This window comes from Podarcis melisellensis (genome assembly GCF_964234715.1).
Source record: "Podarcis melisellensis genome assembly, chromosome: 8".
In the NCBI taxonomy this organism is placed as follows: Eukaryota; Metazoa; Chordata; class Lepidosauria; order Squamata; family Lacertidae; genus Podarcis; species Podarcis melisellensis.
Window position 1 is genome coordinate 35171753 of NC_138540.1, and position 14333 is coordinate 35186085.

At 43.3% G+C, this 14333-nt stretch overlaps 1 protein-coding gene across 8 annotated transcripts in view; it reads left to right on the forward strand.

Moving 5' to 3' along the window:
* The window catches only part of LOC309377150 (uncharacterized protein), a 94640-nt gene extending 80671 nt beyond the window's left edge, over nt 1-13969 (forward strand). For 7 of the 8 annotated variants that reach the window (XR_014171433.1, XR_014171434.1, XR_014171435.1 and 4 more), the window contains one exon: nt 5108-5352. The gene's annotated coding sequence lies outside the window, so the exon portion shown is untranslated. Of the gene's footprint in view, nt 1-5107; nt 5353-13169 lie in introns of those variants that run through there. The other variant, XM_081924149.1, reaches the window with a different exon arrangement.
* The last annotated feature ends 364 nt before the right edge of the window (nt 13970-14333 follow it).

The following is a 14333-nucleotide window of genomic DNA, read 5'->3' on the forward strand; positions in this document are numbered from 1 at the left end:
AATCTTTTATTTTGCTCACAGCAGCAGTTGATTTAATCCTGTATTTCATACTTTGTGTTCTCTTTTAATATGTGTTATTGTAGGCAACCAATTAATCATTGTTTCTTTTATTAGTTTGCCAGATTGCATCACTGCAGTTAGATTCATTATTTCCAATTGTTCCCAAAAGTTCCTAACTGTTTCCAATTTCCTTGGCTCTCTTTGCTCTTTCCATGCTTTGGCGTAGAGTGTCCTGGCTATGGCCATTATATACAAAATCCGTTCTTGATTTTGTTTTATACTGTCTTGGCCTTGCTTGGCCTTGGCATGCTTAAGATTCTTTTTTCCAAGAAATACTTGGGTCCAAACTAGACACAATGGGAGCTCCGTCAGGATGCAGATCAAGGAGACCCATGGCTGAGGCTGGGCTACGCAGGTGTAACTCCCCATCCTCAGCTCAGATATGGGACCCAGCTGCCTGAGCCAAGCCTAGCAGATTGTAAACCCTAAAAAGGGAGTGTTCTGGCAGCAGGACCAGAGACAGGGGTCTTAGGTGGGATTCAAAGATCGTTTAGCTTGGTCACTTGTGGTGACAACCTGTCATAGGTTAAGCCAGCAAAAAGGGTGATATATCTCAAAGACTATTTTAAGGGCTTGTTTTCCCTCTGCCAGGCTTAGGCCAGCTCAGCCAGCAGCAGCCTTGCTCCTAAACAAATTTTGGAACTGGGTGCCCCTATTTTTATCAAAGAAACCTTGGAGGGTATGGAGTTATGTGACCCTCCCAAGCCAAGGAGATAAGTACTGTAACTATACAACCTTTAGAAGACACCTGAAAGCAGCCCTGTATAGGGAAGTTTTTAAATGTTTAATGTTTTTTTATATGTTGGAAGCTGCCCAGAGTGGCTGGGGCAACCCAGTCAGGTGGGCGGGGTATAAATAATAAAATTATTATTATTATAGAATAGGACATCCCTATTTTTACTGGAGAAATGTTGGAAGGCATGGTGAATTGTTTGTCTGCTGGGTGTTGTTCCTTCTCAGGTCTAGCTCATGAAGAGGCTTATTTACTGGCAATGCAGCAGCGTAGATTTATGTTTGCACCGTTTACGATCACACCGTGCTCACATTTGTTCTTGTCAGTCAAGTAGTGATCTATTAATCAAACAGGACGCCTGGGGTGTTCATTACCAAAAAAAAAAAGGTATGAAGACTGAATATGAATGGTAATTTTAGTGCTTTTGACAAACAAGGCTTGTTAAGGCCCCCCCATGCACTATCAATTCATTATTAAGGGCTTGCTTGTAGTTAAGTGACAAGAACCCCAAATCTCTTATTCAGTCACTGACATGGCAGTTTATTCCTGCTCACCCCACCCAGCCCCAGTTCTGTTCATTCAGTGCCTAAGAATCCCCGCTGCTCTTCCCAGCATGCACTGCTGTGTGACCCTTGACCTCTGGCAGTGATTAATTGTCTTAGTGTCATAGCAATCACCTTGCTCTATCTGATCCGCGCTCACTTTGTTCTCTCTGATCCTCGCTCACTTTTTCTCTCCAGATCTCTCCTCCCTCCGCCCCCCATTTAAAAAAAAAATCTCTCTAGTATCCTGGTTACTGTAAAACAAATTAAGAGAAATGGCCTGTTGCTGGACCCCAAATCTCTTAATTCTTGATTCTGAGGCAGCTTTCTGCTCATATTCTTTTTTCCTTTTTCTTTTACCTTGAATCTGATGAACCTGGAGGAGGTGATCTGCATCTGTGTCTGGACTCTAGCATACCCTCCAAGTGTCCTGATTTTCCAGGGACAGTCCCAGAACTATGAAAGTCATCCCAGCTTCTGATTTGATAACAGAATGTCCCTATTTCCCCTGCCAGGGCCGCCAGAACTGAGCTGACGGAGGAGGAGGAGACTGTGCTTGTCCTGAGCAGCAGCGGAAGCTGCGAGAGAGCACCCGGCCTCCCCATGGCCGCTGCTGCCAGGCTCCTCCATTGGACAGTTCGTGGCGGCTGGAGAGTAGGCAAGAAGGAGAGGCTGCAGCTGCTGCAGCAGGAAAGGGGGAGGAAAGCAGAGCAAAAGGAGTCTTGATTTTTTTAAAAAATACGCTTTATGTGTCCGCATCTAATCTTGCCCCTTTCTAAAATTTATTTATTGATGCGTGCTTTACTTTTTGTAAATCTACCAAATAATAAAATAAAATTGGGATTAAGGGGTTTTCTCTGGACGGCGGAAGGTGTGTGTCCCTTGTGTGAAGTGGCGGCGGCACTTGCCCTACTTCTGATAGGAAATGCTGTGGGGGGAGGGATGGAGACAAAAATGGGGTCTGTTTGAGGAGGGTCAGTTTGGGGTGTGGGGAATGTCCCTATTTTCATCTGAGGAATGTTGGAGGGTATGCTCTAGGCTGGTCAGAAAGGCAGGTCTGTGGCAAGACTCCTGCCTGGCACCCTGCAGAGTTGCTGCCAGTCGGTGTAGTCAGTATTGAGCAAGATTGGACAATGATCTGCCTCCAGACTTGCCACTGTTTTCAAGGTTCAATTTATAAGGGAGGTCTTGTGCAATGAACTCATTTCCCTTAAAGAACAAACTTTCTGCCAGAAGGAAAGTGGTGGGGGAAATCCACTAGAAAGTGTGGACGAACATTTGCTTTGGCACAATGGCCACATGTACAGTTACAGATAGGTAGCCGTGTTGGTCTGCCATAGTCAAAACAAAAAAATTTCCTTCCAGTAGCACCTTAAAGACCAACTAAGTTAGTTCTTGGTATGAGCTTTTGTGTGCATGCACACTTCTTCAGATACACTGAAACAGAAGTTTCCAGACCCTTCTATATAGTAAGAAGGGGGGGAGGGGTATTATCCTGGGAGGAAGACCTTTCATTGCCTACAGACAGCCACCCAATCTCAAACAACTCCTAACCCACAATAATACTACAACCAGACCTAACACGGACACTGGCACCAGAGCCTGCAATAAACCCAGATGCCAACTTTGCTGCCACATACACCCAGACAACACCATTACTGGCCCCAACAACATCACACATACCATCTCAGGACTATTTAATTGCTAATCGTCTAACATTGTATATGCCATCAAATGCCAACAGTGTCCTTCAGCTCTCTATATTGGACAAACAGGCCAGACCTTACGCCAAAGAATAAACGGACATAAATCGGACATCAGGAATCACAAAACAGAGAAACCAGTAGGAGAACACTTCAATCTCCCAGGACATTCTATACAAGATCTCAAAGTAGCTGTTTTACTACAAAGGAATTTCAGAAATAGACTGGAAAGAGAAGCTGCTGAATTGCAACTTATCACCAAACTTAAAACCATGGAGAAACCTGGCCTGAACAAAGACATTGGATTCTTATCTCATTATACATGACAAAGCCACTTTTCACCTTCTCACCCCTTGCTTTTTCTTGTAAGACCTATTGCAGTCGTTAAGAGTCGTCAACAGGCTCATCACAGCTATCTGCCAATCACCCATTCGCACCACCCTTCTGAGTAATACCCTTCCCCACCTTCTCACTATATAGAAGGGTCTGGAAACTTCTGTTTCAGTGTATCTGAAGAAGTGTGCATGCACACGAAAGCTCATACCAAGAACTAACTTAGTTGGTCTTTAAGGTGCTACTGGAAGGAATTTTTTTTGTTTTCACATGTACAGTATACATGTAAAGCACACAGCTGTCCTAAAATAAAAATAAAAAATCATGGGAGCTGTAGTTTACCTCTCAAAGAGCTACAATTCCCAATACCCTTAATGTGCTTTACATGATGGTGTGGATGTAGCCGAGGACATCTAACCCCCATGCAAACAAATCAGAATGAACTCTCATTAAATATCCAGCATGACTACGGTAATTTCCTTGAAAACAAACAGGGTGACTGGTCAATAAACAGCCCACCAGAAAGCACCCAAAGGCAGCCTCAAATGCTCTCTTCTCTTTGGTTAGGGCAAAAGGGAGACCCAAGGCTCTGTCCACAAGCCAATGCTCACTGTTCATCTGTGTCCATTGTGTCTGCATTGAACAAGAGCTTGTTATCTCTGGTGACATAAGGGTGAAAAGAGGAGGTAAATATCCTCCTCTTAGGCTCACTCATATTGCACAAGGAACCTTTCGCCTGTGAGTGAAGATTGCTGTGTTTAGGACGTTTTAGTTTAGAGAAAAGACGAGCAAAAGGTGGCATGATAGAAGTTTATAAAATTATTCATGGCATGGAGAAAGTGGATAGAGAGAAGGCCCTCCCCCCTCTTATAACACTCAAACTCATGGACATCCAATGAAGATTCAGGACAGATAAAAGAAAGAACTTCTTCAGGCAGCACTGAGTTAAACTATGGAACTCTCTTCCATAGGAGGCAATGATGACCACCAGTTTAGATGGCTTTTGAAGAGGATTAGACAAATTAATGGAGGAGAAGGCTATGGATGGCCACTAGCCATGATGACTGTGCTCAGCCCACAGTCAGAGACAGCAATGTTTCTGAATATCAGTTGCTGGAAACCACAGTCAAAACAAAAAAAATTCCTTCCAGTAACACCTTAAAGACCAACTAAGTTAGTTCTTGGTATGAGCTTTCGTGTGCATGCACACTTCTTCAGATACTGGAAACCACATTTATTTCTGCCAAATCCTGCTAAAACAGAATTAGCAGAAACAATATCAATCCACTTTGGGGTTGTTGTTTTTTATAAAAAAAACAAACAATAAAAAAACCAGAAGTGAGGGCAAACACTTAGCAGTTTTACATTATTGATTCTGCTACTGAGAATGGATGCGTTAGCTGTGTGGTATCTTTGTGACACTTGTTCAAGCATGGTGTGATTGTTAATTATTTCCCTCCAACGCTTTAATGTTGATTTGACAGGTTGTCAGGTTGTTTCTCTCTCTCTCCCCCCCAGCATTGCCTTGTCTATTTTGCAAACGTATTGCACATGGTTGTGGTTGAAGAAATGTAAGCAAATGCCTCTCTGTGTGTGTGTGTGTGTGTGTGTGTGTGTGTGTGTTTAAATCGTGCAATGAAATTAAATGGTGTATGACAAGAGTGTTCTTTAAATAAGCCTTTAATGTGTGTGACACCTTTTGGAGGAAATAATGGAAGCTGGTTTTGTATTTACAGCTGCAGTTTCTACAACCAGTCCTGTATTGATTCTGCAAACCCCTTATTAACACCTGGCTGCGCTTTTGCAGTTTGCTGTTTGCCTGTGAGATTAACTTGCTTAAGTGAGTACAACTGCTCCCATGGTCCTGAGGTGATAGAAACGCCCCCCCCCCCCATCTGCAGTCTATCTGAAGGAGATAATAAGTTTCAACAGAAGGCTGTGTAGTGGTGCTGCATCTTTGGAACTGCCTCCTAGCTTTTAAGTGTACCTTGAAAATGTATTTGTTTGAAACAGCAATCAATTAAATGGCTTTAAAATGTTTTTAAGTGCTTTGACTTGGCTTTTAAACGGCTTTAGACCTGTTTTAGGTTTTGTGATTAGATTGTCTCCTTGGTATTTTAAAGATTGTTTTATGCAGTTAATTATCTTCTGTAAGATGCCTAAGAAGCGCAAATCCCTGAAAAATGGCATACATTTTTAAACAAAACAGTTCGTGGATCTTGACTACTGGTGAAATTCCAAAGGCGTGCCACTTGATTGTTTCTACAGATACTCTGCTCCAGTCTTCTCTGAGCACCTAAAAGTTCTGCTCTTCCATAGAGCTATGCCGAACCTCTCTGCATTACAGATAGGTAGCCGTGTTGGTCTGCCATAGTCAAAACAAAAAATTCCTTCCAGTAGCACCTTAAAGACCAACTAAGTTAGTTCTTGGTATGAGCTTTCGTGTGCATGCACACTTCTTCAGATTACTCATTGCTGTGGATGTGTTTCCTTTTAATCACACCCTATCTGCACTAAACATTAAAGTGGCATGATACGGCCATAGCTTCCCCTGTAGAGCTTTAAACAGTCATAGATTTCACCCCAGGGAATCCTAGGAACTGTAGCTTGTTAAAGGTGCTGAGAGTTGTTAGGAGATTCCTATTCGCCTCCCAGAGCTATGTTGCTTTGCCATTTGAATTAATGGCCCCAGATTCTTCCAGGCAGATCTTCCTCGGCAAAGTCATGTTAAATGGGCAGAACTGGAAATTTCCCAAACAGCAGTGCATTGATAAAATTTGGGAGATCTGAATTACGTACCAACTCCCTATACAAGTGCAGTGAGCAGCAGTCCAATTTCTTTAAAGATGTTATGACTGCCATGGCTTCCATTTTATCTCCTTGGTGGAAGCTCTTCAAGATTCTGACCACATTCCAATCAAATGCAGATGTAGGTATATATTTTTCTGACTGCGATTCCGTTATATAACTTATGTGCTGAAGCTGTCTTAGGGCAGATGAACGCATCTGGTTGTGCTGATGCAGGTGTACCATGATGTTTTTTCTTCCTAAGCTCCTCCCAGTGGCCATCAGTCTCCCATTAGATCATGCATTTTTCAAAAATTCTGTTTTCAATGCCATGTGCATTTTCATGCACACTTTATCCCAGTACATGCATTTTTGTATGCATTGCTCAGCTGGAGAACTGCATTGCAAAATCTGGAGTAGTATAGATTACAAAGGATGGCTGCATTTCAGTTTGCATGTTGTTTTGAAAGTTGGTAAGGTTCCCCTTTCCAACTGAACTGAACCTAATTTCTGCCCCTGCCAACCCTCTCAAACTCTATGGGGCTTAAGTTAGCCATGGATCAAGTCCCATTGATTTCAATGGGAGCTCAATCCAGCTACCTGAAGCTTGGATCCAACCTGTTGTCTTGACAGATGATTGACAGAGGTGCAGTATATCCTGTGGCTTCTTTGGACTAGGCAAGTCATCTTAGATTTCTTTGACATGTTAGAGAGTTGAGAAGCTGCTCCATTTCAAAGCACACAGATAGGATGTCGGTATGTGCCCGGCGCACCAACGTCTTCAGATGTTTGCTAAGGTTGGATACATGATCTTGTTTGGCTTAACAAGCAAACAGTACGATCGCCTTGTCCCTTGGCATTCTTAGAAACCAGGGTGAATCATTGAGGAAACCCCCCCCCCTTTACGTTCCTTCCATGTGAGCAAAGAGAAATCTCCCTCCCTCTCCTCTCTCCCTTCTCTTTGGCTGGAGTTCCTTGTGTACTTGGAACATTCTGCTGAGCTCGTGAGCTCTTGACAAGTGCGTGAGGATCAGAGACACCGAATACCTGGGCTGCGGCCGCAACAATTATATTTTCCAAACGTTTTAGGGTGTTTAACAGCTAGGAATGCTAATTCCGTGCACTTTTACCGCTTGGTGGCTACTGGTAGCTTGTCAACATGTGGAGCTGCTTTGCCTCAGCTTCTCTCTAGGCTTGCATGCTGTGGAGTGCAAGTAATATGTTTAGCGTGCGGTTATTGCAAACGAAAGGAAAGCCAGTGTGGCTTAGTGGTCAGTGTTGAACTAGGAACAGAAAGATTCCCGTTCAAGTCCTCCTCACTTGCCCACAAAGCTTCTTGAGTGAATTTTTGGCCAACTATTCTCTCTTAGCATGTCCCCCCTCCTAGGGTTGTTGTGAGGATAAAAAGGCTGGGGGAGATGAACTTTCCTGTGATGCAAATAGCAGGTTGTATCTAATGTTAGGCCTACTCAGAGTAGACAAATTGCAATTAATAGGGATTGCTAGCTTAGGTCCATAAATATTGTTGGTAAAACTTGGTTGATTGCAACAAGGGTTGTTAACAGACCAGAGAAAATTTGGCTTGATGGGGGCGGAGGGAGCAGTTTTCATCTCCTCCTTCAACCTTTTCTTAACTATTTTTTTAAAAAAGGAAGAAGTTGTGTCTCTTTGCTGCATAGACAGCTTTTAGTTTGTCTGTGCCCAGGACCCACAGCCAATAGGTGGTTCTGCCCCTACTCTCTGTTCTTAGACTCATTCTGGGTTCCACCCCTTGGCATCCCTTATTTAAAGAGTTGGTGACCTTAAACATAAATAGTTGATAGACAGCATTGCCGTGTGGTTAGAGTGCTGGGCTAAGACCCAGGCTGCAAAGCTTACTAGGTGACATTGGTAAGTCACTATCACTCAGCCTGACTATCTTCCAACCTTGCAGGGTTGTTGTGATAATAAAAGGAAGTTGGGGTGTGGGGACTGTGCTCCCTGAACAAGGAGTGTTGTTGTTGTTTAGTCGTTTAGTTGTGTCCGACTCTTCGTGACCCCACGGACCAGAGTACGCCAGTCACTCCTGTCTTCCACTGCCTCCCGCAGTTTGATCAAACTCATGCTGGTAGCTTCGCGAACACTATCCAACCATCTCGTCCTCTGCCGTCCCCTTCTTCTTGTGCCCTCCATCTTTCCCAACATCAAGGTCTTTTCCAGGGAGTCTTCTCTTCTCATGAGGTGGCCAAAGTATTGGAGCCTCAGCTTCACGATCTGTCCTTCCAGTGAGCACTGATTTCCTTCAGAATGGATAGGTTTGATATTCTTGCAGTCCATGGGACTCTCAAGAGTCTCCTCCAGCGCCATAATTCAAAAGTATCAATTCTTCGGCAATGGGCCTTCTTTATGGTCCAGCTCTCACTTCCATATATCACTACTGGGAAAACCATAGCTTTAACTATACGGACCGTTGTCGGCAAGGTGATGTCTCTGCTTTTTAAGATGCTGTCTAGGTTTGCCATCACTTTTCTCCCAAGAAGCAGGCGTCTTTTAATTTCGTGGCTGCTGTCACCATTAAAATGCAATGAGTAAATTAATTAGGTCCATGTTCCGGCCTAAAATACATATTTCTCTCTGTGTGTGTTTTGGGGGCCAGAAAGAGAAGAGCTACATCTCACTTTTCACACATTGCAGCCTTGCTCCAAATTATAAGGATATATGAGGAGAGTCCTGCTGGATAGGAGCAAAGGCTTAGCTTAGTCAGTCTCCTGGGGTGCAACAAGATAAGGGCTTAATACTGTAAACAAGTGGTGGTGGTGGTGATTATTATTATTATTATTAATTACTTGCCTTTCACCCTAAAGTCCCAGGGCAGATTGCAGCATTTCAAACACATTATTAAAAGCCATTTAAAACAACTTAAAACCACAGAACTAAGGTGGCACTTAAAAATACATCTCTACATTGTCAAAAGCCAAAGTAAAGAAGGCTGTATAATGAAAGTGCCAGACTCACCCATGTGGGGAGGGCATTCCACAACTTAGGGGCTGCCACAGAGAATGCCTTCTCCCAGGCTACCCCACTCCCCAAGCTGCTGAGGGTGGAGGAAATACCCAAAGGGCCCCCGCCGCCAATCATAACGCCCAAGAGGGTGTGCAGGGAAGGAGATGGCCTTTCAGGTATTTGGGAGCTGCCTCATTGTTCAGACATAATAAGTGCATTGTTGGTAACAGTTTTTAAACTTATCAGACCTTATCTGGGAAGCAGCAATCAAGAGTAAATGTGGAGTGCTGGGGGGAGATATTTGGGCTGTCATTCGGATGCCAGCAATGCAATGTAGGCATTAGGGATTTAATGGCAAATATACCTAATCTGTACTTTCCAAAACAATCCAGGAACCAAAATGCAGCCATTCACAAGCCATTCACTCCAAAATTTTCAGTGCAGTTCCCCTGCTGGGTAATGTCTATGAAAAACTGCACATATCAAAGCATGCATACAACAAATGCATTTGTTATTAAACATAACATACAAAAATGCATTACATTGGAGAAAACTGGCTTTGCAGAAATGTGTGGGACCTCTCTGTACAAAAACAAGCCCTTCATCCCATTGTAGTCAGGAGGTGTTATCTACTGTGGAGCTATCTTCATGCATAAGAACAAAGGACAATGATGGTTGAAGGGGACATTCTCTTGCTTGGTGGCTTGTGAGTCATAGCCAATGTCTGACATGGGAAAAATAACTTGAGACAAGTTTTACTGGGTGACCTTGGAGGGATGTGTGGTCTGCTGGCTCCCAAGGTTATGGCTCTTTGGAGATGAGAGGCAGGTTTTGTTGTCCTGGGATCGGCAAGTGTTTGAATGTAATAATAAATACTTCAGGAATGATAGTTTTCAAGGGAACAGATAAAGTTAAGTAGGAAGAAAGGACACATACCATGATGTTTATAACCACTACGTTATCTTGCCAGTCAGCAAGAATAAAAACGGTGGAGTCCTAAAAGAGATTTGGGGAGGGGGGCAGAAATCCCATAGCGATGAGTCCATCTGCACGCCTTAATCTTAAGCAATCCATCCTTTATTCTCTCTCTTTTTTTAGTTTCACTAGGCATTCAGTACTGTATCAGTGTTACAGCCTGGGATGGCGGCAGCAGCTGCCTGGAGGATTCCCAAGGAGAGGGAGAGGAAGCTGAGGGACCACTCCACAAGGGAAGGTGTTTGAAAAAGGGTGAGATGCTGCCAGCTCTGCAAGCAAAGGCTGATATAACTGGGCTCCTGAGCCCCACAGGGGTGCTGCAGAAAGAATATAGTTGGTCAAGGGAGCTGTGACTCAAAAAGGTTGAAAACCTCTGTTCTAGGGAGTTTCAGGCACTTACCTAGGGTCTCTGTGTCTTTTTGGAAAATAAGGCACAGCGGTGACTGTGGCATCTTTTATTTACACATATATACAACCTGAGCCTATCAGATAGCATCTTAAAAAGCAGACACATCACCTTGCCAACAAAGGCCCCTATAGTTAAAGCTATGGTTTTCCCAGTAGTGATGTATGGAAGTGAGAGCTGGACCATAAAGAAGGCTGATTGCCGAAGAATTGATGATTTTGAATTATGGTGCTGGAGGAGACTCTTGAGAGTCCCATGGACTGCAAGAAGATCAAACCGATCCATTCTGAAGGAAATCAGTGCTCACTGGAAGGACAGATCGTGAAGCTGAGGCTCCAATACTTTGGCCACCTCATGAGAAGAGAAGACTCCCTAGAAAAGACCCTGATGCTGGGAATATGGAGGGCACAAGGAGAAGGGGACGGCAGAGGACGAGATGGTTGGACAGTGTTCTCGAAGCTACCAGCATGAGTTTGACCAAACTGCGGGAGGCAGTGGAGGACAGGAGTGCCTGGTGTGCTCTGGTCCATGGGGTCTGGTCCATGGGGACACGACTAAACAACTAAACAACAACACAACCTGAGCCTATGATGGAGGGGTCCCCAGCATTACACTCAAAGAGGGCCTTGCCCCTTCCAGAAGCACAGCATTGGGTTCAGACATCAGCTATTTTTCTCTGCCTCTTGCTCTCTGCTTGTCACATAACATGTTCCTCCCAGCTTCTAAACCACAGTTGCTTTTCCTGAGGTGTGAAAGGAGCCCCACCCCATAGTTGCCTCACAGAGATTCCTGGTGATCCATTGTTGTGCTAATGGCTCATTGCCCCACAGGCTAACACCTCCAAGGAAATTAGTCTGAGTTATTCCATGGGATTAATTAGGTGTCAAATACACAGTTTAAGAAGTTTGCCTAGCTAAATTAATACTTTCACATATGTTAATTCCAGAGAATTAAAAGCATCCAACACACATCTTAACACAAATGGGTCTGGCAACAGACCAGCCTTAATTAAATTCTAACACTAACTTGATCCGGAATTTAGGGTGACTTGCACCCACAGATTCATAACAATACAAAGCAGTGGAGCTTTCCAAGCAATTCAGATAATATGCAGGATTGTATCTTGTTTTTTGCTTCTTCAGAATCAAATTGGATAATTCTTAATAGATGGCAGTCATTATTCCCCTTTATCAACTCAAATTTTCTTTCAGGAATATGTCGTTCCTGTTGATCTTAATTTTTTAAAATACAATATACTGCCTCCCGTTTGATAATTTTAGATTATAGGAGTGAAGCCGCAATATATGTATTAATTGTCACTTAGGAAGATATTCAGCTACATTTTATGCAGAGGTCAATTGTAATTAATGGAGCTAACTTAGGGCTCACCCAGATTTTTGTTTATCCAGCACCTAGAAAGCATGGATCCAAGCAATTTTCCGTTGGTCTTGCAATTTCTTGGCACAGGTCTGAGTGATTTTGCCCTCGCCCCACTGCTTTTATTAGTGATAAATTGGAGCAAACATCAATCTGGAGAAAACCCAATTTCTCTTCTTTGCCTCCAAATTTCACTTTGATCTAAATTGGCTGTATAAACAAAAATTGGGCAGTTAAGATTCCATAGGCCAGTTTAAAAAATAATATAAAATCCAAACTACTGTGTGTGTGTGTGTCTTTCGGGGGTGTTTTCCATTCCAAATAAGAGCATTTGCCTAGAATGGAACCAGAGATCTTGTTCCGAGGAGCGCAAAACAATTTTAATGCCAACAATATTTTACACAGTAGAATACTTCCCTTACCCGCTGACTCTTCCATATAGGAGCAAGCCCAAAGGAACATTTCATGTGGAATTATTTAATTTTGATTAACAGAATGCTACTTTTAGCTGGGAAAAATGTTCCCATAGACTGGTAGGCAACAGAAAGGCTGTATAAAGCCAGATTACATCACTACTTTCTCAGAGCAACAAAAGACCAATGGCAGCCCCTCTTGCTGAGAGAAAATTAGCAGCAACTTTGGATCCAGGGCAAATACTTCAGAAATTAGGGGGTTACTGGCTCCTTCTTGGACCTGACACCTATTTTGCAAAGCACATCCAGAATTTCCTTTTGGTTCTTAAGTCCATTTCCGTACTTTTAAATATTTTTACTATACCAAACTGTAGGTTTCTGAACGGAAAACATCTAATGAGTGCAACTGGGAATGCAAAATGGTCAGTTTAAATTTGGGAAACAGTGACTGGGAAATTTGGAAGGTGAGAGAAGCCAAAATGGATAGATTTGGCCATTTCTAATTGCCAGATTCCATTTCTGAATTAAATATAGGAAGAGAAAAAATAATTAAATATGGTTAAGGAGGAGGAGTGTAGTCACATCCACAGCATACATCCAAAGCACACAACGTCCCCCAAACACACCCTGAGAACTGTCGTTTCACCCTCACACAGAGCTATGATTCCCAGCACCCTTAATAAACTACAGATGCAGATTTGATCTGTGTATTTATGTGTGTATAAAGGATTTTTTTTGGGGGGGGGGAAATCCCCACGAGGTGGGGAAAGAGGGGAAATATTTACCTTCTGGTTTTTGTAAAGCTTGTTCAGGATTTAATGTCTGGCTTTAAGATCATTCACCTTTCTGTCTTCAAAGCAACCTGAAGAAAGAAGGGAACGGGAGACGTCAAAGATGTTCATAAATCACCGAAAAGGAGAAGAAGCCGCAGACCATCAAATGTGCAACAGAGCAAGGCATTTTACGGTTATATCTGAAGGAAAGGGGTAGGGGTGGGAATCTGTTCTGGGTTTTCGGTTTCCAAGTGCGTAATGCTGTCCTGCTAGCCAAGTATCTCAGGAGTGGAAGACTCTTCAGCACACAGTTGGTATGTGACTCTTGCAGCACCTGAGAAAATATACAGGCAGTGTGCCGGCCACAGGAATTTCATCCAGAATGCGTGCTGCTGTTACAACCAGTAAACTCCACACATCATGTGCAGATGTTCATAGGAAGCTGCCCTATATAAAAGCAGGCTATTGGCCCATCTAGCTCAGTATTGTGACTTAGGCCTCCTCCAGATGACCGATTTATTGAGCTTTGCTTGCACAAAGCTTATGTGAGGTTAGACCGGTGGTTTCCAAACTTAAGTCACCACCCCCCTTTTGTTCCATAAACTTATTCTCAGTGCCTCCACCCTATAAAAAGCTCTACTCAGAATAGCAGTTTGCATGGCCAACTGAGGAATATAACAACACAATAAAATTCAAAACAGTAGCAATTAATTGTCCATTTATCCAAAATACAATTGAAACTATTTAGTTTAATTAATTCAACAAAATCATAGAGTTGGAAGGGACCCAAGGGTCATCTCGTCCAACCCCCCACAATGCAGGCATCTCAGCTAAAGCACCCATGACAGATGGCCACCCAACCTCTGCTTAAAAACCAAGGAAGGAGAGTTCACAACCTCCCGAGGGAGACTTCCACGGTCAAGCAACTCTTCCTAATATTTAGTTGGAATCTGCTTTCTTGTAACTTGAAACCATTGGTTTGAGTCCTACCTTCCAGAGCAGGAGAAAACAAGCTTGTTCCCTCTTCCATGTGACAGCCCTTGAGATATTTGAAGATGGCTAAAATGGATGACCTTGATCCAGTGATACCAGCTTTTCAAATTATGATAGACATTTACAATTCCAGCAATCCCTTGCCACCCCCACTTGCCTCTTAACACCCCCCATGGTAATCCCACTGCCCCCAGTGGGTGGTACCACCCACCTTGGAAACCACTGGGTTAAACTATAGCCTGAGCACACACTATAC